Here is a 23,998-nt window from a genome sequence, read left to right on the forward strand (position 1 = left end):
AGTTCAGTATAACCATAATGGTGGATACGCTGAGGGGCTTTGAGGCAGGTACTGTTTAGAAAAACAATATCTGGCCTCTCTGCTTCCAGGAGCTCGGCCAGTAGGTGTCTAATTGTAAAGTAAGAACATACGTTGAACTGAATCACTTAAAACATGATTTAATGGTTTCGTCATAGCAAAGTTAATGTCGGGGGAGGAGTTTGAATTAAAGCCCGTGATAGTGGTGCCATCAGTGGATGTGTGTTTGTAGGTGTTACGCACCGTTTCCTGGAGGGGGAGGAAGAGATGGATCTGTTTTTATGTTCTTTGGTCTGTCTGTCAGAAGTTGGGGTAGGTTTAGGTTTGAGTGGATTTTGTCTGGAGGAGGTGGAGTTGGACCTGGATGAGGTTTTGGTTGTGGTGGAGGAGTGGGCGAAGGTGGATGCAGAGGAAGTGGAAGCTTTGGTAAAGGATGAGGAAGTGGAAGCTATGGTAAGGAATGAGGAGGTGGGTAAGGAGGTGCCAGGAGGGGTGGTCGTAGAAGCAGCAGTAGGTGTGTTGGTGAGAGGGGTAGAAATAGTGAAGAGGGGTAGGGGAGGAGGAGACCTGGTGGGTGTAGGAAGTGAGGGGTGGGAGAGAGGGAGGAGTTAAAGGTTGTACGGGGCTTAGAAGAGAAGCAGGAAGGAGGGATAATTAAAGAGAGAAGATTGTTAGCAGACAAGTTTAGGTTAAGGACATGTGAGTAGTCTGATTGGTAAGCTTGAGAGATTACCATCGCAGAGTGGGCAGCAGTGGCGAGTTGACAGTTAGTTTTGTAGTCTAGTGTGGGTGTAGGTGTAGAAGGAAAAGTGCTTGTAGTCTGTGTGTTGGTGTTTGATGTGTGTAGAGTAGGAGAGGTAGACCAAGTGCGTGGAGTAACCCAGGCATTGGGGGTAGGGGAGGGAGGTATGGAAGGGGGGGAGGTGCAGGGAAGGGGTTGAGGAGGGAGGGAGGTTGGCTTTCTCTGAGGGAGGAGGGAATGTCTTTTCTAGAAGGGTAGGAATTTGCAACTGCAGTGTGTGACCCACCGCAGTTAGAACATTTAAGGGGGAGGTTGCAAGTGTTCCAGAAGTGGCCAGTTGCTGAACATCTGGAGCAGATTTGTGTGGATGTGCATGAGATTTTGTCGTGGCCGAATTAATAGCATTTCAGACATTGGGTGATGGGGTGAAAGTTCGGAGCGAAGAGAGTGTTTGGAGGAATGCGGATGGTCTTGGCGAGGATTCTTTGACTGAAGAGTGTAGAGGCGTCAGAAGGAGTTGAACAGCATATTTTGAGGATGGTAGAGTTTTCATGTTTGTAAATATCGTCAACAGAGACTTTGTTCTTAGTACTAATGTCTTTGATTAAGTCTTCTTTGTCAGTGTCATAGGCAGTCAGGAGAGAATAGTCTACGTGTTTTGCGATCACTGTGCATTTGGCGTGGTGCTCAGGAGTCCAAATAATAGTGAATCATGCATTGAGAAGTTTTTGTCTGGTCTCGGTTGAGGTGTACGTTTCGTAAGAATGTCTGTCAAGGAGTTTGAAGCTTGAGTTGGTTTTAAAGACTTTCAGCTGAGGTGCGCCAGTGATCTGGTACAATAAATTTCCAGGACAGATAGTGGCATGATCAGAATTAGAGTATTTGAGGTTAAGCGAGAAAGAATTGGGTTTGGAAGAGGTAGAGGCAGGGTAGGCCTTAGAGGCAGGAGTAGACGGAGTAGAGGCAGGTGTTGGCGGTAGAGGAGGAGTGGTAAGGGGGAAGGAAGTGGAAGGTATTGAAGGCATCGTAAATCAGATGTGGCGGCCAAATCTGTGAGAATACTCAGCTAGGCAAGTATGTGTGTAGACACACGGAATTGCCTGTCTATAACTTTAAAGTTTTCTTGTGGAGTCCATCGCTGGAGGCACAGGACACTGAGGTGAGCTGTAGCTTGATGAAGCACTGTATGCGCTGAACGGCAAGGAGAGGCAACACTGGCTGTATGGCGTGCAGACCACACTTACAGGCTGAGGCGTGGAGACTTCAGACATCAACAGGGGTGCAGAGGGAGGCTTCCTGCCCTTGGGTAGGCAGCTACCGACGCACCAATCCTGATGGTCTAGACGAAGGTCCAGTAACCACCACTCTGAGGAAAGTCATTCACAACACGGGGTAATTAGAGAGGCGAAATAGTTGGTTGATGAAGGTGTGTGTGTGATTGATGACAAAAAGGAGAGCAGGATGGGTATATATAGGCAGGAGGTGGTAGTAGTAGTAGCAGTGGTAGTAGTGGAGGGAAGGAAGTAGTAGTGGGGAGGTGGTAACAGTAGGAGGGGCCAGTCAAATACTAAGAAAGAGGAGCACTGCAAGGGAGCTGGTGCCCACAGAGGGTAAGAGCAAGAACACCAAGGGAGGGGGGAAATAAATAAATAAAGAAAGAAGGAGCAAATACACAGGGCAGAAGGAAGACAACCCTGTGTATTTGTTCCTTCTTTATTTATTTATTTGTTTTCCCCCCTCTGTGGACACCAGCTCCCTCGCAGTGCTCCTCTTTCTTAGTATTTGACTGGCCCCTCCTACTGTTACTACCTCCCCACTATTACTTCCTTCCCTCCACTACTACTACTACTACTACTACTACTACCACTTCCTGCCTATATATACCCATCCTGCTCTCCTTTTTGTGAGTGTGACTTTGTAAATGGTCCAAGTCGGACCGAAACGTCGTCGTAAGCTCCTCTCTTCTATGTGTGGGTTATTTGTGTATTGTTCCAGTCACGGTATTGTGTTTTTTTTTTTTTTTTGTTATAAGGACTTAAAATGAACTTTACGTTCGGCAACAGTGTGATAAATCTTGGATGCAAGCTGCATGAACAGTAGTGTAAGGAGTGAGTGTGGTTAGGATGAGGTGGTGGGACAGTGAGGGAGTGGTGGAGGGGGAGAGGGAACTAGGAAATTAGTCACAGTTTTACCCTCTTCATGGGCTGGGGCTCGAAGTGACAACAAGCATGTTTCCTCTCAGCTCTCTGAACAATCTAGCACTTAAGATATCCCAAAAATCCAAAGAATTTCGATCATAGTTGGAAGTGGTTATAATCATGAATGGTTATAGTCAGGTTTAATAATATTCAGGTGTAGTCATGATCAGGTTTAGTCATGGTCAGGTTTAGTCATAGTCACGACCAAACTGTTACAATGTTAAGGACAAAAGCCAGGCATCCTTGTCAAAAGATAGACAGTCACCCAGTTAAGGGCAGGAGAGTGGTGAGGCCTCACCTTGACCACTTCTGGGTAGAGGATGTCCTGGTCATGATTGTAATATCAGCCAGACAAGACGAAGTTCTCACCCTGTCTGGCTACCCAGGAGTGGCCACTAGGGAAGAATTTTGCTCAACTATTTATTATACAAAATTAGATCATAACAATACACTTTCCAGATAGTTAGATGCTCAAGTACATTTATCAATATTTTATTCTTGAATACTAGTGTTTATTTGTAAAACTGAAAAGAAGTTGGATGTCCTAGCTCTAAGTGAAACAATCTTGAACGGGGTACGTGAGTTTCAGTGGGGAAAAATAAATGGGATTAAGTCAAGAATATCTAAGTGAGTTAGAGCTAAGGAAGAGGTAGCAATAATGTCGAAGAATCAGTAATGGAAGGAGAAGAGGGAATATAAAAGTATAAATATAAGGATTATGTGGGTTAAACTAAGGCTCGGATGCGAAGAGTGGGTCATAATAAGTGTGTATGCACCAGGAGAAGAGAGGAGTGTAGAGGAGAGAGATTTTGGGAGTGTTAAGCGAGTGTATAGGAACTTTTGAACCAAGTAAGAGAGTAATTGTGGTAGGGGAAATAATGCTAAATCAGGAGAAACATAAGGAGAGGGTGCGGAAGGTAAGCTTGAGGTGCCAGGTGTAAATGACGATTGGGGCCCTTTGATTGAACTTATTTGTATGTGTGTGTGTGTGTGTGTGTGTGTGTGTGAGACAGAGAGACTCAGCAATCAACATTTGCACCAATAACTCACTACAGTTGTGACCGGGTGTGGAAGTGTGAATTGCTCATTACTCTAAAATTTGTTCATGATTGCAGCCATGTATAAACGTAAGTAACCATTCTTACAGTATTCATTACCTTTGTAACTTGTGAGTTCATTACCTTTGTAACTTGTGAGTTCATTACCTTGTACCTAGTTCAGCCATCAAAACTTTGGAGCCCGGTCCCTGGACCCATTGTGTACCCCTGTAATCTGTAAATACCTTTGTAACTTGTCATGATTGTGACTAGACCTACCTGGAGTTCATTACCTTTGTAAATTGTGAGTTCATTACCTTTGTAAATTGTGAATTCATTACCTCTGTAACTTGCTCAGCTATCAAAACTTTGAGGCCCAGTCCCTGGACCCATTATGTACCTCTGTAATCTTTTGACTACCGCCCACAGGATGGGTATGGGGTGCATAATAAACATATTAAACTAACTTGATTGAACTTTGTATAGAAAGGGGTTTGGCTATACTAATACATATTTTAAGAAAAAGAGGATAAGTATACAAGATACGATGTAGGATGCAATGACAGTAGTTTGACTACGTATTGGTAGAATAAAAAATTGTTGAGTAGACTTCAGGATGTACATGTTTATAGAGGGGCCACAGATATATTAGATCACTTTTTAGTTGTAGCTACAGTGAGAGTAAAAGGTAGATGAGATACAAGAAAAATAGAAGCAGCAAGTAAGAGAGAGGCGAAAGTTTATAACTAAAGGACGAGGCAGTTGGGGTAAGATATAAACAACGATTGGAGGTTAGATGGGCTAGTGAGAGTATAGGCAATGGGGTCGAAGATGTATGGGGTAGGTTTAAGAATGTAGTGTTAGTGTTCAGCGGGAGGGAAGAAGAGCGACTGGTGGAATAATGATGCAAAGAGAGTAGTAGAGGAGAAAAAGTTAGCATATGAGAGGCTTTTACAAAGTAGAAGTGATGCAAGGAGGGAGGGAGTATATGGAGTGAAAAAAGAGAGATTAAGGGAGTGGTGAAGCAATGTAAAAAGAGAGCAAATGAGAGAGTGGGTGAGATGTTATCAACCAATTTTGTTGCAAATAAAAACAAAGTTTTGGAGTGAGATTAATAAGTTCAGGAAGCCTAGGGAACAAATGGATTTGATAGTTAAAAATCGGAGAGGAGAGTTATTAGATGGAGAGTTAGAGGTATTGGGAAGATGGAGGGAATATTTTGAGGAATTGTTGAATGTTGATGAAGATAGGGAAGCTGTGATTTCGTGTTTACCTGGAGTTTACCTGGAGAGAGAGTTCCGGGGGTCAACGCCCCCGCGGCCCGGTCTGTGACCAGGCCTCATGTGTATAGGGCAAGGAGGAATACCATCTTGTAAGAGTGAGGAAGAACCAGTTGTTAGTGTGGGGGAAGTTCCTCAGGCAGCGGGTAGAATGAAAGAGGGTAAGGCAGCAGAGAGTGATGGGATAAAGATAGAAATGTTAAAAGTAGGTAGGGATTTAGTTTTAGAGTGGTTGGTACTTTTATTCAATAAATGTATGGAAGAGGGTAGGGTACCTAGGGATTTGCAGAGAGCATGCATAGTTCCTTTGTATAAAGGCAAAGGGGACAAAAGAGAGTGTAAAAATTATAGGGGAATAAGTCTGTTGAGTATACCTGGTAAAGTGTGTGGTAGAGTTATTATTGAAAGAATTAAGAGTAAGATGGAGAGTAGGATAGCAGATGAACAAGAAGGCTTTAGGAAGGGTAAGGCGTGTGTAGACCAAGTGGCATTTATGGATTTGGAAAAGGCATATAACAGGGTGGATAGGGAGGCAATGTGGCAAATGTTTCAAATGTACGGTTACAGAAAGTAGTGAAGAGTTTTCACGAGGATAGTGAGGCTCAGGTTAGAGTATGTAGGAGAGAGGGAGATTATTTCCCAGTAAAAGTAGGCCTTAAACAAGGATATGTGATGTCACCATGGTGGTTCAATATATTTATAGATGGAGGTTTAAGAGAAATGAATGCTCGGGTGATGGCAAGAGGTGTGAGGTTAAAAGATAAAGAATCTAACACAAAGTGGGAGTTGTCACAGGTGCTCTTTGCTGATGACTCAGTGCTTTTGGGAGATTCTGAAGAGAAATTGCAGAGGTTGGTTGATGAGTTTGGTAGGGTGTGTAAAAGAAAATTAGAAGTGAATATCGGAAAGAGTAAAGTGATGAGGATAAAAAAAATTTAGGTGACGAAAGATTGGATGTCAAATTGGAGGGAGAGCATGGAGGAGGTGAATGTATTCAGATATGGTGAATCATAGGAGACTGTGCAGACAAAGAACATTGCTAATGGAAGCAACAACGGGAATGTATGAGAGTATAGTTTTTCCAGAGCTCTTATATAGGCGTGAATCATGGGTTGTGAATGTTGCAACATGGAGAAGGCTGGAGGCAGTGGAGATGACATATCTGAGATCAATGTATGGTATGAATATAACCCCGAACCACCTGCGCAACCCCTCTTCAGCCCTCGGAGGTGTAGAGAGGATGGAACAAAATACAATGATTTCGAGAGTGTATAAATCTGTAGTGGATAGAAGGCGGGGTAGGGGTCAGCTTAGGAAAGGTTGGAGGGAGGGGGTAAAGGAGGTTTTGTGTGCGAGGGGCTTGGACTTCCAGCAAGCATGCGTGAGCGTTTTAGGAACGAATGGAAACAAACGGAATTTAGGACTTGACGTACTGTTGGAGTGTGAGCAAGGTAACATTTACGAAGGGATTCAGGGAAGCCTGCAGGCTGGACTTGAGTCCTGGAGATGGGAAATACAGTGCCTGCACTCTGAAGGAGGGGTGTTAATGTTTCAGTTTTATAACTGTAGTGTAAGCCCGCCTCTGGCAATGTAGTGATGGAGTGAATGATGAAAGTTTTTGTTCTTCGGGCAACCCTTCCTTGGTGGTAGATGACCGATTTAAAATTAAGTCCTTTCAAAAACTTTCTCTTATACGTTTAAAGATATATTTTTTCATTAATGCTAATGTAAAAATTTTTAATTTTGCACCAAAAAGATTATAGAAAACTTACCTAACCTTATTTTAACAAGAGCAATTTATTTTAGCCTAACCCAACTAAATATATTTTAGATTTGTTTACAATAATTTAATACTAAACAAACACAGTGAAATATATTTTTTTTCGTTAGGTTCAGAATGATTTTGGCGAAATTATTCCATACACAAATTTTCGCTTGTCATATATGGCAAAATGAGCGTTGCTATTTAAGCCAAGATCGCAAGTTATGCCTATTCGGCACGACATATATACATACATACATATATATATATATATATATATATATATATATATATATATATATATATATATATATATATATATATATATATATATATATATATATATATATATACATATACATATATATATATATATATATATATATATATATATATATATATATATATATATATATATATATATATATATGTATATATATATATATATATATATATATATATATATATATATATATATATATATATACATATATATATATATATATATAAGGTAGTAGGTTGGTAGACAGCAACCACCCAGGGAAGTACTACCGTCCTGCCAGATGACTGTGAAACAAAAACCTGTAACTGTTTTGCATGATGGTAGGATTGCTGGTTTCTTTTTCTGTCTCATAAACACGCTAAGATAACAGGGATATCTTGCTACTCCTACTTACACTTTGGTCACACTTCACAGACACGCACATGCATATATATATATACAAACATCTAGGTTTTTCTCCTTTTTCTAAATAGCTCTTGTTCTTTTTTATTTCTTCTATTGTCCATGGGGAAGTGGAAAAGAATCTTTCCTCCGTAAGCCATGCGTGTCGTATGAGGCGACTAAAATGCCGGGAGCAATGGGCTAGTAACCCCTTCTCCTGTATACAATTACTAAAAAAGAGAAGAAGAAAAACTTTATAAAACTGGGTTGCTTAAATGTGCGTGGATGTAGTGCGGATGACAAGAAACAGATGATTGCTGATGTTATGAATGAAAAGAAGTTGGATGTCCTGGCCCTAAGCGAAACAAAGCTGAAGGGGGTAGGAGAGTTTCAGTGGGGGGAAATAAATGGGATTAAATCTGGAGTATCTGAGAGAGTTAGAGCAAAGGAAGGGGTAGCAGTAATGTTAAATGATCAGTTATGGAAGGAGAAAAGAGAATATGAATGTGTAAATTCAAGAATTATGTGGATTAAAGTAAAGGTTGGATGCGAGAAGTGGGTCATAATAAGCGTGTATGCACCTGGAGAAGAGAGGAATGCAGAGGAGAGAGAGAGATTTTGGGAGATGTTAAGTGAATGTATAGGAGCCTTTGAACCAAGTGAGAGAGTAATTGTGGTAGGGGACTTGAATGCTAAAGTAGGAGAAACTTTTAGAGAGGGTGTGGTAGGTAAGTTTGGGGTGCCAGGTGTAAATGATAATGGGAGCCCTTTGATTGAACTTTGTATAGAAAGGGGTTTAGTTATAGGTAATACATATTTTAAGAAAAAGAGGATAAATAAGTATACACGATATGATGTAGGGCGAAATGACAGTAGTTTGTTGGATTATGTATTGGTAGATAAAAGACTGTTGAGTAGACTTCAGGATGTACATGTTTATAGAGGGGCCACAGATATATCAGATCACTTTCTAGTTGTAGCTACACTGAGAGTAAAAGGTAGATGGGATACAAGGAGAATAGAAGCATCAGGGAAGAGAGAGGTGAAGGTTTATAAACTAAAAGAGGAGGCAGTTAGGGTAAGATATAAACAACTATTGGAGGATAGATGGGCTAATGAGAGCATAGGCAATGGGGTCGAAGAGGTATGGGGTAGGTTTAAAAATGTAGTGTTAGAGTGTTCAGCAGAAGTTTGTGGTTACAGGAAAGTGGGTGCAGGAGGGAAGAGGAGCGATTGGTGGAATGATGATGTAAAGAGAGTAGTAAGGGAGAAAAAGTTAGCATATGAGAAGTTTTTACAAAGTAAAAGTGATGCAAGGAGGGAAGAGTATATGGAGAAAAAGAGAGAAGTTAAGAGAGTGGTGAAGCAATGTAAAAAGAGAGCAAATGAGAGAGTGGGTGAGATGTTATCAACAAATTTTGTTGAAAATAAGAAAAAGTTTTGGAGTGAGATTAACAAGTTAAGAAAGCCTAGAGAACAAATGGATTTGTCAGTTAAAAATAGGAGAGGAGAGTTATTAAATGGAGAGTTAGAGGTATTGGGAAGATGGAAGGAATATTTTGAGGAATTGTTAAATGTTGATGAAGATAGGGAAGCTGTGATTTCGTGTATAGGGCAAGGAGGAATAACATCTTGTAGGAGTGAGGAAGAGCCAGTTGTGAGTGTGGGGGAAGTTCGTGAGGCAGTAGGTAAAATGAAAGGGGGTAAGGCAGCCGGGATTGATGGGATAAAGATAGAAATGTTAAAAGCAGGTGGGGATATAGTTTTGGAGTGGTTGGTGCAATTATTTAATAAATGTATGGAAGAGGGTACGGTACCTAGGGATTGGCAGAGAGCATGCATAGTTCCTTTGTATAAAGGCAAAGGGGATAAAAGAGAGTGCAAAAATTATAGGGGGATAAGTCTGTTGAGTGTACCTGGTAAAGTGTATGGTAGAGTTATAATTGAAAGAATTAAGAGTAAGACGGAGAATAGGATAGCAGATGAACAAGGAGGCTTTAGGAAAGGTAGGGGGTGTGTGGACCAGGTGTTTACAGTGAAACATATAAGTGAACAGTATTTAGATAAGGCTAAAGAGGTCTTTGTGGCATTTATGGATTTGGAAAAGGCGTATGACAGGGTGGATAGGGGGGCAATGTGGCAGATGTTGCAAGTGTATGGTGTAGGAGGTAGGTTACTGAATGCAGTGAAGAGTTTTTACGAGGATAGTGAGGCTCAAGTTAGAGTATGTAGGAAAGAGGGAAATTTTTTCCCAGTAAAAGTAGGCCTTAGACAAGGATGTGTGATGTCACCGTGGTTGTTTAATATGTTTATAGATGGGGTTGTAAGAGAAGTAAATGCGAGGGTCTTGGCAAGAGGCGTGGAGTTAAAAGATAAAGAATCACACACAAAGTGGGAGTTGTCACAGCTGCTCTTTGCTGATGACACTGTGCTCTTGGGAGATTCTGAAGAGAAGTTGCAGAGATTGGTGGATGAATTTGGTAGGGTGTGCAAAAGAAGAAAATTAAAGGTGAATACAGGAAAGAGTAAGGTTATGAGGATAACAAAAAGATTAGGTGATGAAAGATTGAATATCAGATTGGAGGGAGAGAGTATGGAGGAGGTGAACGTATTCAGATATTTGGGAGTGGACGTGTCAGCGGATGGGTCTATGAAAGATGAGGTGAATCATAGAATTGATGAGGGAAAAAGAGTGAGTGGTGCACTTAGGAGTCTGTGGAGACAAAGAACTTTGTCCTTGGAGGCAAAGAGGGGAATGTATGAGAGTATAGTTTTACCAACGCTCTTATATGGGTGTGAAGCGTGGGTGATGAATGTTGCAGCGAGGAGAAGGCTGGAGGCAGTGGAGATGTCATGTCTGAGGGCAATGTGTGGTGTGAATATAATGCAGAGAATTCGTAGTTTGGAAGTTAGGAGGAGGTGCGGGATTACCAAAACTGTTGTCCAGAGGGCTGAGGAAGGGTTGTTGAGGTGGTTCGGACATGTAGAGAGAATGGAGCGAAACAGAATGACTTCAAGAGTGTATCAGTCTGTAGTGGAAGGAAGGCGGGGTAGGGGTCGGCCTAGGAAGGGTTGGAGGGAGGGGGTAAAGGAGGTTTTGTGTGCGAGGGGCTTGGACTTCCAGCAGGCATGCGTGAGCGTGTTTGATAGGAGTGAATGGAGACAAATGGTTTTTAATACTTGACGTGCTGTTGGAGTGTGAGCAAAGTAACATTTATGAAGGGATTCAGGGAAACCGGCAGGCCGGACTTGAGTCCTGGAGATGGGAAGTACAGTGCCTGCACTCTGAAGGAGGGGTGTTAATGTTGCAGTTTAAAAACTGTAGTGTAAAGCACCCTTCTGGCAAGACAGTGATGGAGTGAATGATGGTGAAAGTTTTTCTTTTTCGGGCCACCCTGCCTTGGTGGGAATCGGCCGGTGTGATAAAAAAAAAAAAAAAAAAAAAAAAAAATGTATATATATATATATATATATATATATATATGTCGTGCCGAATAGGCAGAATTTGCGATCTTGGCTTATATAGCAACGCTCATCTTGCCATATAGGACAAGTGAAAATTTGTGTATGTAATAATTTTGCCAAAATCATTATGAACCTTACGAAAAAAACATATTTCACTGTGTTTGTTTAGAATTAAATTACTGTAAACAAATCTAAAATATATTTAGTTGGGTTAGGCTAAAATAAATTGTTCTTGTTATAATAAGGTTAGGTAAGTTTTCTAAGATTCTTTTGGTGCAAAATTAAATTTTTTTACATTAATATTAATGAAAAAAATATATCTATAAACGTATAAGAGAAAATTTTAGAAAGGACTTAATTTTAGATGAGTTCTTGCTAATTGACCAGTTTTACATATTCGGCACGACATATATATATATATATATATATATATATATATATATATATATATATATATATATATATATATATATATATATATATATATATATGTGTGTGTGTGTGTGTGTGTGTGTGTGTGTGTGTGTGTGTGTGTGTGTGTGTGTGTGCGTGTGTGTGTGTGTGTGTACTCACCTATTTGTACTCACCTATTTGTGGTTGCAGGGGTCGAGTCTTAGCTCCTGGCCCCGCCTCTTCACCGGTTGCTACTGGGCCCTCTCTCTCCCCGCTCCATGAGCTTTATCAAACCTCGTCTTAAAACTGTGTATGGTTCCTGCCTCCATTACGTCATTTTCTAGGCTATTCCACTGCCTTACAACTCTATGACTGAAGAAATACTTCCTAATATCTCTCTGACTCATTTGTGTCTTCAACTTCCAATTGTGGCCTCTTGTTTCTGTGTCCCCTCCCTGGAACATCCTGTCTTTGTCCACCTTGTCTATTCCACGCAGTATTTTATATGTCGTTATCATGTATCCCCTGACCCTCCTGTCCTCCAGTGTCGTCAGGCCGATTTCCCTTAATCTTTCTTCATAGGACATTTCCCTTAGCTCTGGAACTAACCTTGTCGCAAACCTTTGTACTTTCTCTAGTTTCTTGACGTGCTTTATCAAGTGCGGGTTCCAAACAGGTGCTGCATACTCCAGTATGGGCCTGACATACACGGTGTACAGTGTCTTGAACGATTCCTTACTAAGGTATCGGAATGCTGTTCTCAGGTTTGCCAGGCGCCCAAATGCTGCAGCAGTTATCTGGTTGATGTGTGCTTCCGGAGACATGCTCGGTGTTATACTCACCCCAAGATCTTTCTCCTTGAGTGAGGTTTGCAGTCTTTGGCCACCTAGCCTATACTCGGTCTGTGGTCTTCTGTGCCCTTCCCCTATCTTCATGACTTTGCATTTGGCAGGATTAAATTCGAGAAGCCATTTGCTGGACCAGGTGTCCAGTCTGTCCAGGTCTCTTTGAATTCCTGCCTGGTCCTCATCAGATTTAATTCTCCTCATTAACTTCACATCATCTGCAAACAGGGACACTTCTGAGTCTAACCCTTCCGTCATGTCGTTCACATATACCAAAAATAGTACTGGTCCTAGGACCGACCCCTGTGGGGCCCCATTCGTCACAGGTGCCCACTGTGATACATCATTACGTACCATGACTCGTTGTTGTCTCCCTGTCAGGTATTCTCTGATCCATTGCAGTGCCCTTCCTGTTATATGCGCCTGATGCTCTAGCTTCTGCACTAATCTCTTGTGAGGAACTGTGTCAAAGGCCTTCTTGCAGTCCAAGAAGATGCAATCAACCCACCCCTTATACGTGTGTGTGTGTGTGTCTGTGTGTGTGTCTGTGTGTGTGTGTATGTGTGTGTGTGTGTGTGTGTGTACGATATATAATTAATTGTTTGGTAATAAGGATGAGGAATGGGTTAGAAGTTGGCATATGAAGGTTTTTTACAATGTACAAGTGATATAAGGAGGTAATATATGGAGAGTAAAAGACTGCCAAAGAACAGATAATGAAAGTGTGGGAGAGGTTTAATCAACTAATTATGCTGAGGATTAGAAAACAAAATTGGAATGATATCAGTAAGTTGAGAAATCTGAAGAAACAAATAGATTTAACGTAAAAATAAAAAAAAGAGAAGCTTGTAGTTGGTTTAGAAGATGGAAATGGAGAAAATATTCCGATGCATTATTGAATCTTGATCCAGAGAGGGAGGGAGAGAGTTCATGCACTGGGCAGGAAAGCATGACATCTTTCAAGAGGAAGAACCAGATGTAAGTGTGGCAAATATTCGTGAAGCAGTGGGTGGAACGAAATGGGGCAAAGCAGATGAGATGGATAGGATTAAGACCGAATGGTTAAAAGCCGGTGTTGATGTAGTTATAACGTGGGGTAGCATTTGTTCAATATATGAAAAAAGGTAACATATCAAGGGATTGGCAGAGACTGCATAGTTCCTTTGTATAATGGATGTGGTGATAAAATGGTGCTACGAGGTAAACTGTACGGTATAGTTATTACTAAAAAAAAATATGGGTAAGACAGAGAATACAAGAAAATAAAAACAGGGGATTTCAGGAAGGGTAAGGGATGTGTAGATCAGGTGCAACACTGCAACACATAAATGAACTGTATTTAAATAAGAAACTATTCATAACATTTATGGACTTAGAAAAGGCATATGATTGGGTGGATAAAGGAATAATAATATGCAGATACTGCTAATATATGGATTAGGTGGTACGTTACATAGAGCTGTCAAGTTCGGTTATGTAGGAAAGAAGATTATTATCCAGTTAAAATAGGTTGTTTATGATATTTATATATTAGGCTGTACATGCTGCACTGGGTTGGAAATCTTTAGCACTAGATCTTTTGTACTCTCGTGCGTCATCAGGAGCTATGCAACGTTGCAAGACACTAAGAGATAGGAGGGGAAATTCTGAGGCAAAGCTGAAGGTATCAAGGGCGGCCCGTGACAGAAGTAAACACTAGGGTGTTGGGTGAAGGTTTTGGGGAGGAAGACAGTGAATCTGATACAGACTGGGGGTTGTCGCAGATTTTTTTTTTTTCGCCAATAATAAGATTCTGTTGGAATATTCGGAAGAAAGGTTATAGAGGTTGGTAAACGAACTATAAGGGGCACTTAAAAGAAGGAAATTAAAAGTAAACATAGGAAAGAGCAAGGAGATGAGAATAACAAAAATGTAGGGAATAGAGATTGGATATTAAACTGGAGGGAGGGAGTACAGAGGAAGTAAATGTGTTAAGATATTTGGGAGTGGACTTGTTCTATGAGACGTGAAGTGAAACATTAAAATGGTGAAATCTTAAAAAATCGGGACTACTTTTGCTGTCTTCCACATCTCAGGCAGTTGACCTGTTTCCATAGATTTAATGAAGATTGTTGTTAGAGGCACATGCAGTGCATCTGCTCCCTCTTTCAGGACCCAAGGAGATATCTTATTTGGGTCCAGTACCTTCGAGGAATCTAGTTCACCTAACACTTTCTCACCTCCTCTTAAGTTGTGTGCAGTTTGTCCAGCACTTGCTAGTGCTCCCTACAACCTCGGTTTTCTGGAAGCTTCTTTGTCTCCACTGTGAATATCTCCCTGAATCGTGAGCTGAGCTCCTCACGTGCTTTCATGGTCGCTCCCTGCGAGTTCCCCTCTTTCCTTCTTCAGCGTGATTACCTGGTTCTTGACTGTTGTTTTCCTCTTGATGAGGCTGTATAACAACTTTGGGTCAGATATGGCTATGTCACTCTCGTACTGACAGCGGGCCTCTCACCTTATCCATGCATATTCATTTCTGGCTCTTCGGTTCAACTCCCTGTTTTCCTGAGTTCTTTGCCTTCTATACTTTTTCCACACCATCGCACACTTGGCTTTGGCCTCTCCACACCTTTGGGTAAACCATAGGCTCACTCTGCCTCATGTGTTCCATCATTTCGTTTACTGTCTTTCCCTCTAGCTCTCTTATCCAATGCGCCTCTTGCAGGAATTGCCTCATAACTGTGTAGTCCCCCTATTAAAGTAAGGCTTCTTCCGTCTTTCTTGTGCTGCTTCACTCTTCATTGTTAACTCTACTATGTATTCGAAAGTCAGGCCCACGTGATGGATAGTTCCGAGATGCTTTTCGTGTGTGATATCCTCTGTCTGAACTGTTGAAGGTGAATACGAGGCTCAGCCTTGTTGGTTCATCGTTTCCTCTATCTGGTTGTGTCCCTAACATGTTGATACATGAAGTTTTCCAGCACCGTCTCCAGCATCTTGTCCTTCCATGTCTCTGGTCCCACATGTGGCTCCTCGTGGATGTCCTCCCTATGATGAGTAACTTTGTCCTGCTCGTGTGGGCGTTTTTGGCCACCTTGGCTAGTATGTCAACCATCATTCTGCTGCTCTCATCGTATTCTTGGTTTTTTGATGAGCGGTGTGTGTGAGGGATTGTGTGTGTGTATGTGTGCGTGTGTGTGTGTGTGTGTGAGAGAAAGAGAGAGAGAGGGAGGGAGGGAGAGTGAAAGTGAGAGTGAGTATATAATTTTACTTATATACTGTGATTCTTACTCAAGATCTGACAGTCTTAATCCTGGTGTTGTCTACAGCCTTCCCTGTCTGGTAAGACAATTACACTTTTTTATATTTAAATCCTCACAAGCAACTGTCCATGTGATAGGGGTCAACTCCCGTCCTTCGAAGCCCCTATGATCAGATTTAATTATTTTATTACGATTCTTTTGTAGCATTGACAATGACTTTATGGAACAGTTACCAAATGATTTCTATAGTATTTTTTTTTTAATTGCTGTATATCTAGGTAGGTAAATATCAGTGTACCAACTTTGCCTATATGTGGTAGGTACTCTGTGAAAATTTTACAGGGCATACCTTATCACTCATAATCAGTGGCTATGTTGGTGGAACAGTGCTACATTTAGCAAAATTGGATATTACGAGCAGTGTACTGCCTATATGTCAGACGCACAGCGGGAACAAAGGCAGGCTCTGTTTCCCTCTCATGTTAGATCACTCAGGATGAGTTTCATATATCTCACTCTGAGCTGGTAGACGCAGGGCGAGGCTTAGATACTACGGGTGTTTCAGATGTTTCGTTCCAGAGAAGCTGGATTTGCTATTACTTGAGAATTATAATCTGTGAGGACGGCCTATCCCATACACTGTAGAAATGTATTTTTAATGAAGATATCTTTATCATCACTGAATAGAGGTAATAAATATTATATATAGGGAGAGAAAAGAGAATGTGAGGATGGGGGGAGGGGGGCGGGAAACTTCGTGGTAATTTAGTGTGGCTGTCAAACCATAGTTTGAGAAAGTCTATGATAAAGAGTAGAGCAGTCATAATATTAGTTCGATGAGAGGGGAAAAAAATGTTGTTGCGTAGGGTAAATGGCTTTTGCAGTTCCGTTCCGGGAGGAAGTGTAACAGGGGAAAGTAGTTTGTTTGTTCTAGGCTGAGTGAATGTTGAATATGGTTAGGCAGTGGAGTTGGGGAACATGGAAGTGAGGACTGGGGTTGATCGGCCAGCTGGCCCAGTGGCTTGCACACTGGCCTGAACTTTAATTAACGACTCACTTGCCATTGGTTTTAACCCCACTCGTACCGTGGTTTATTAGCAGTCGTGTTAAATATTTCAAAAGGGTTATATTATTTTCTGTTTTAAATTAGTTGCAAATTTATCTCCTGTTTTTAAGAATCCTTAATTTATTCCACCGTCAATTCCCATCTCTTGCAGCATATCCTCTCGCACATCAATCTCCTTCTCTTTGCGTTTCGTCCAATTTAATTCTAAAATTCCCACAAAGCTAAAAATCATAATATTGCTTTCACTGGAAGATTTCTATTTTTACTACTCTTCTAGCAACTGAAACAAATGCTGCATCACGTCATCTGGAAAGCAGATATAAAGAGATTTATTTATACGTCTCATTTCGCTCGATTATCAAATGCGACTCTTTTCAACTATGAGTTGAAGAAGACACTTCGGATTATTAACCCCAGATTAATAAACCCGGGTAACTCCAGAAAGCTATGTTGGAAATTTCTTATGTATTTTGAGGACTGCAATGTCTCCTAGTCTTCATACCCACATATTCCTTTGTCTTCTCTTTTTACTTACTGAGCAAGTGCCAGAATTCTGTTTCCTACTCCCATTCTTTTCTCTATGTTTCTTGTTTCTATGTCAGTTCTCCCTTTCTCCCGTCTCGCCCTGTGACTTTCCTGGCGCAGATATCTCAGATAATTTTCCATCTTTTCCCCCTCTTACTTTTATGTCTGTATGTGTTCGCATACACGGATTTTCCAGCGTTTGTGTACATGAATGACCGTGTGCATCCTGAATATTTTGCCTCCCTACCTTCCAGCCTGTACATTTAGAAAAGTTAAAATGTTTCCAACGATTGTCTTAGATCAGAGATGGCAACCTATGGCGCATGTACCAAAATAGGTGCATTGCACCCCACTAATAATAAAAAAGGAAGCCTACTCATACAAAAAGTGATTTTGTTATTTCGTGCACATCTTTTAGTGAATGCCATCTTTCACATTATTCTGTTTTCAGTTAAAAAAATTCAACGAGTAAAACCAGGAACAAATTGCAGTGAACACCCACACTGCGTTTATGAATTGCTATATATTCGCTGCATTATATATTCACTCTGCCTTTATCAGGGAGAGTGCACAAAGGACTTTTGTACAGGAGTCGTTCCATGTATGTGCCAGTTTGCTACCTGTTTGATCTTGAGGCGCCAGACACCTGTAGTGGCTGCAGTGCATCACACGTTCTTACCAGTCAGTTTACAACTGACACTCGTACAGTAGAGTTGTGCTTCACTCTTTGTGAACAATTCAAGTTTTGTACTTTTCGAAACTTAAGCATTGTTTTTACAAGAAAAGCAGAAAGTGATAGTGTCACTTTAAATAAACAGTTGGAAAATGCGTTTATATTTATTGCGGGTCCATCAGGAGAACCATTGTGCATTGTTTGTGAAAACATTCTCTCAGATAATACAAGACATGATCTAAATAGACACTACAAAAAAATATCAAATTGAAATAGATGAAAAACTGAAGTTAGTGCTTGGGTCTGAGTTAAGGAAAGAGCATGTGATTAAGAAAAAATATGAAATAAAAGGAAGACAAAATATATTTGTTAAAAGAAGTTGTGATGGAAGCGTCCTACGGAATTACCTTTGCGTTGGCTTAAAAACGAAAGCCTTTTTCTGATAGAGAAGTAATTAAGCCTTGCCTCAAAATATTTGCGAGATGTCTTGGTGATAAAAAAAAAAAAAGCTACACGAAAAGCAGACGAAATCGCTTTGTCAAAGCATTTACAAGACTCATCAGTGTACTTTCCTATGATATTTATGAGCAACTGCAATACCTTGCCCATATTTGTACATTCTTTTCTATAGCTTTGGACGAATCTGCAGACATGTGATGTAGCCCACTTGATAATTTTAGCACCTTAGAAGAACTTATCGGTCTTGAGTCACTTCATGGAGGAACAAGAGGATATTTGACAAAGGAAAGTCATGCCTAGAAAATCTGCAACTAGATTCCAGTAACCTCATCAGTTTGTTAGGTAAGACACATATGCAACAGTTAGGTATCTTTATTTCGAAACGTTTCGCCTACACAGTAGGCTTCTTCAGTCGAGTACAGAAAAGTTGATAGAAGCAGAAGATACTTGAAGACGATGTAATCAGTCCATCACCCTTAAAGTTTTGAGGTGGTCAGTCCCTCAGTCTGGAGAAGAGCATTGTTCCGTTGTCTGAAACAATATGAAGTTGAAGTGACAGAATCGGGCCTTATATAGTGCCAGGAGGTGAGACGTAGGTTGATTTGGAAGATACCCTTGTGTTGCAGTGTCTGACAGAATGAACATTAAAAAGGTATAAAATACCGACAGATTGTTAGGTAAGACACATATGCAACAGTTAGGTATCTTTATTCTCCAGACTGAGGGACTGACCACCTCAAAACTTTAAGGGTGATGGACTGATTACATCGTCTTCAAGTATCTTCTGCTTCTATCAACTTTTCTGTACTCGACTGAAGAAGCCTACTGTGTAGGCGAAACGTTTCGAAATAAAGATATCTAACTGTTGCATATGTGTCTTACCTAACAATCTGTCGGTATTTTATACCATTTTAATGTTCAACCTCATCAGTGTTTGTACTGACGGAGCACCGTCAATGATAGGTAAAGCAGCTGGGACAGCAACTTTGCTTGAAATCTTCTTAGCTCGTCCTCTACTAAAATATCACTATGTGGAAAAACTTTAAATTTGCAGCAAGTTATGATACCGGTGGTGAAAGATAGTGAAAAATAGATGGTGAAAAATAGTGTTCATAGTTTTCTGGAAGATAAGAATGAGCTCCTTGAGGAAAAGCCCGTTTGTGTGATAACATGGATATTTGATTTAGCATTTCAAGTTGATGTTACCAGCCATCTCGATGATTAAAATTTTAAACTGCTTGGTAAATGTCAGTGCATTCAAGATGAAGTTAAAACTGCTTACCTCACGGTTAGAAAATAAGGATTTGAGCTTCCACATTTAAAAGAGTGAATGTGCTGAAGATAGTGGTAATTTTACGGAATATATTGAAAAAATAAGATTATTGCAAGAGTCATTTGTAAGTCGTTTTAGTAATTTTGCTAAAGAAAACTGCATACTCGCATTTATAAACCAATTTTCACTTAGTGAACAAAAAATTCTGAAGATGCCTAGTTACATAGAAATGGAACTAATTGATTTGAAAACAAATTCATTATTGAAAATGAAATTTGAAGAGCTTTCCTTAGCCCCAACTGCTCTGACATACTTTTTGGCCATAAGTACTCTGTGAACATTTTCCAGAACTAGGAAAATTTACCCAGTATTATGTCGGTCGTTTTGGAGTAGGGTACAAATGCGAACAAGCATTTTCATCCTTAAAATTTATTAAAAATAAACTGAAGTCACGACTGACTGATTCAAATTTAAAGAATTCTCTGTTCTCAGTAACTAATTTAACTTCAAACATTACAAGCTTGGGGAAATCGGACTCAGAAGTTTCATTAATGTTTTTCTTGACTATATTAAATCATTTTATGTTAAAATGATAAATTTGTCCGTATTAACATATTTTTAAAGAACTGAATGGGGGTACAAGTATCTGAACTAGAGCGTGACAAAGTTGGCACATGGAATGCAAAACGTTGGTCACCATTGCCTTAGATTATTCATAATCGTTGAGAGACACGTGACAACAATGAACTCTAACAAACGCAAAGCACCGCACCATCCACAGCCACGGCACAAAAAATACACTCAGACGTACGCAAATAACTACATGCCGGATTTGAGATGCAAAACTGAAAAAATAAATACGAAAACGCTTAGATCGTCTGTTCCCAATAACGTTATTTTCAAATTGGTTAATATCAGTTTCATGTCCGCCAGAAAGAAAACCAGAGAGGCGTGTGAATCTAATTTGTTATCACCTCTTTTCCCTGGCACTTCTTTTACCCTCAATTTCAGTTCTCTGAAACATTTGTACCCACTCACTGCCTAGTTCCTAACACCTTCCCCTTGATACAGTTGTACCCGCCTCACTCTTTCCTTGACCTCTTTATATTCCCTCACCCATTCTGTCTTTACACAATCGTAATTCATACACGCCTTCCGCTGACTCTTCTATGTGGCCCTCATTCTTGACACCTTTGTGCATCCTCAGACCCGATACCTGTGTACTTCACTAACCCCTGAAACCTATGTACCTCCCTCACCCTTGATACCTGTGTACCTCCCTCTCCCCTGACACGTATTATCTCCCTAACTCTTATATATGTCCCTCCCTCACCCCTGAAACCTATGTACTTTCCTTCACCCCTGAAACCTATGTACTTTCCTTCACCCCTGAAACCTATGTACTTTCCTTCACCCCTGAAACCTATGTACTTTCCTTCACCCCTGAAACCTATGTACTTTCCCTCACCCCTGAAACCTATGTACTTTCCTTCACCCCTGAAACCTATGTACTTTCCCTCACCCCTGAAACCTATGTACTTTCCTTCACCCCTGAAACCTATGTACTTTCCTTCACCCCTGAAACCTATGTACTTTCCTTCACCCCTGAAACCTATGTACTTTCCTTCACCCCTGAAACCTATGTACTTTCCTTCACCCCTGAAACCTATGTACTTTCCCTCACCCCTGAAACCTATGTACTTTCCTTCACCCCTGAAACCTATGTACTTTCCTTCACCCCTGAAACCTATGTACTTTCCCTCACCCCTGAAATCTATGTACTTTCCCTCACCCCTGAAACCTATGTACTTTCCTTCACCCCTGAAACCTATGTACTTTCCTTCACCCCTGAAACCTATGTACTTTCCTTCACCCCTGAAACCTATGTACTTTCCTTCACCCCTGAAACCTATGTACTTTCCTTCACCCCTGAAACCTATGTACTTTCCCTCACCCCTGAAACCTATGTACTTTCCTTCACCCCTGAAACCTATGTACTTTCCTTCACCCCTGAAACCTATGTACTTTCCTTCACCCCTGAAACCTATGTACTTTCCTTCACCCCTGAAACCTATGTACTTTCCTTCACCCCTGAAACCTATGTACTTTCCTTCACCCCTGAAACCTATGTACTTTCCTTCACCCCTGAAACCTATGTACTTCACCCCTGAAACCTATGTACTTTTCACCCCTGAAACCTATGTACTTTCCTTCACCCCTGAAACCTATGTACTTTCCTTCACCCCTGAAACCTATGTACTTTCCTTCACCCCTGAAACCTATGTACTTTCCTTCACCCCTGAAACCTATGTACTTTCCTTCACCCCTGAAACCTATGTACTTTCCTTCACCCCTGAAACCTATGTACTTTCCTTCACCCCTGAAACCTATGTACTTTCCCTCACCCCTGAAACCTATGTACTTTCCTTCACCCCTGAAACCTATGTACTTTCCTTCACCCCTGAAACCTATGTACTTTCCTTCACCCCTGAAACCTATGTACTTTCCTTCACCCCTGAAACCTATGTACTTTCCTTCACCCCTGAAACCTATGTACTTTCCTTCACCCCTGAAACCTATGTACTTTCCTTCACCCCTGAAACCTATGTACTTTCCTTCACCCCTGAAACCTATGTACTTTCCTTCACCCCTGAAACCTATGTACTTTCCTTCACCCCTGAAACCTATGTACTTTCCTTCACCCCTGGCACCTGTCTTATCATCCTTACACCTGACAAATGTTTATGTCACTAATAATAATAATAATAATAATAATAATAATAATAATAATAATAATAATAATAATAATAATAATAATATTATTATTATTATTATTATTATTATTATTATTATTATTATTATTATTATTATTATTATTATTATTATTATTATTATTATTATTATTATTGTTGTTATTATTACATAAGAACATAAGAACATAAGAAAGAAGGAACACTGCAACAGGCCTACTGACCCATGCGGAGCAGGTCCATGTCCCCCCCGGATTAGACCAATGGCCCACCCAGTCTGGTCATCCCCACTTAAAGATGGAGCACTGTACCAGATCCAGCAGCACAAGCTAGTCAGGTCCAACTCACACCCACCCACACCCACTCATGTATTTATCTAACCTATTTTTAAAACTACACAACGTTTTAGCATCAATAACTGTACTCGGGAGTTTGTTCCACTCATCCACAACTCTATTACCAAACCAATGCTTTCCTATATCATTCCTGAATCTGAATTTTTCGAACTTGAAACCATTGCTGCGATTCCTGTCTTGGCTGGAAATTTTCAGCACACTATTTACATCCCCTTTATTTATTCCTGTTTTCCATTTATACACCTCGATCTTATCCCCCCTAATTCTACGTCTTTCGAGAGAGTGCAGATTCAGGTGCCTCAGTCTATCCTCATAGGGAAGATTTCTGATACATGGGATCATCTTTGTAATCCTCCTTTGTACGTTTTCCAGAGCATTTATATCCATTCTGTAATACGGTGACCAGAACTGAGCAGCATAGTCTAAATGAGGCCTAACCAAGGATATATAGAGTTGAAGAACAACCTGAGGACTTCTATTATTTATACTTCTAGATATGAAGCCAAGAATTCTGTTAGCTTTATTGCGAACACTAATGCACTGTTGTCTTGGTTTTAGGTTACTGCTAACCAGAACTCCTAAATCCCTTTCGAAATCGGCAGTATTAAGATATACATTATTTAGTTTATATGTGGCATGGTTATTTAACTGTCCAACATTTAGAACTTTGCATTTGTCAATATTAAACTGCATCTGCCACTTCTCCGACCATTGCGTCAGTCTATTCAAATCATCCTGGAGTGCTCTGATGTCCTCATTAGAATGAATTGGACGGCCTATTTTGGTGTCATCAGCAAATTTGCTTATATCGCTATTTATTCCCTCATCTATGTCGTTTATGTAAATTGTGAACAACAACGGGCCCAACACTGACCCCTGAGGAACACCGCTTGTGACGTGCCCCCATTCGGATTTCTTCCCATTTATGCAAACTCTCTGCTGTCTATTTGTCAGCCATGCCTCTTCCCAGGAAAATAATTCTCCTCCTATTCCATGTGCCTTAAGTTTCCTCAATATCCTCTGGTGTGGAATTCTATCGAAAGCCTTACTGAAGTCCATATACACAATATCATATTCATTACCATGATCTACCTTCTCAAACACCTTAGTGAAAAAAGTTAGTAAATTCGTAAGACAGGAACGCCCCTTTGTAAAACCGTGTTGAGAATCATTAATCAATCTGTGCCTGTCAAAATGGCTACGAATTGATTCGGCAATTATTGATTCCATAAATTTTCCCACTATGGAGG

The sequence above is a fragment of the Cherax quadricarinatus genome, chromosome 9 (assembly GCF_038502225.1).
Source record: "Cherax quadricarinatus isolate ZL_2023a chromosome 9, ASM3850222v1, whole genome shotgun sequence".
NCBI classification, from domain to species: domain Eukaryota; kingdom Metazoa; phylum Arthropoda; class Malacostraca; order Decapoda; family Parastacidae; genus Cherax; species Cherax quadricarinatus.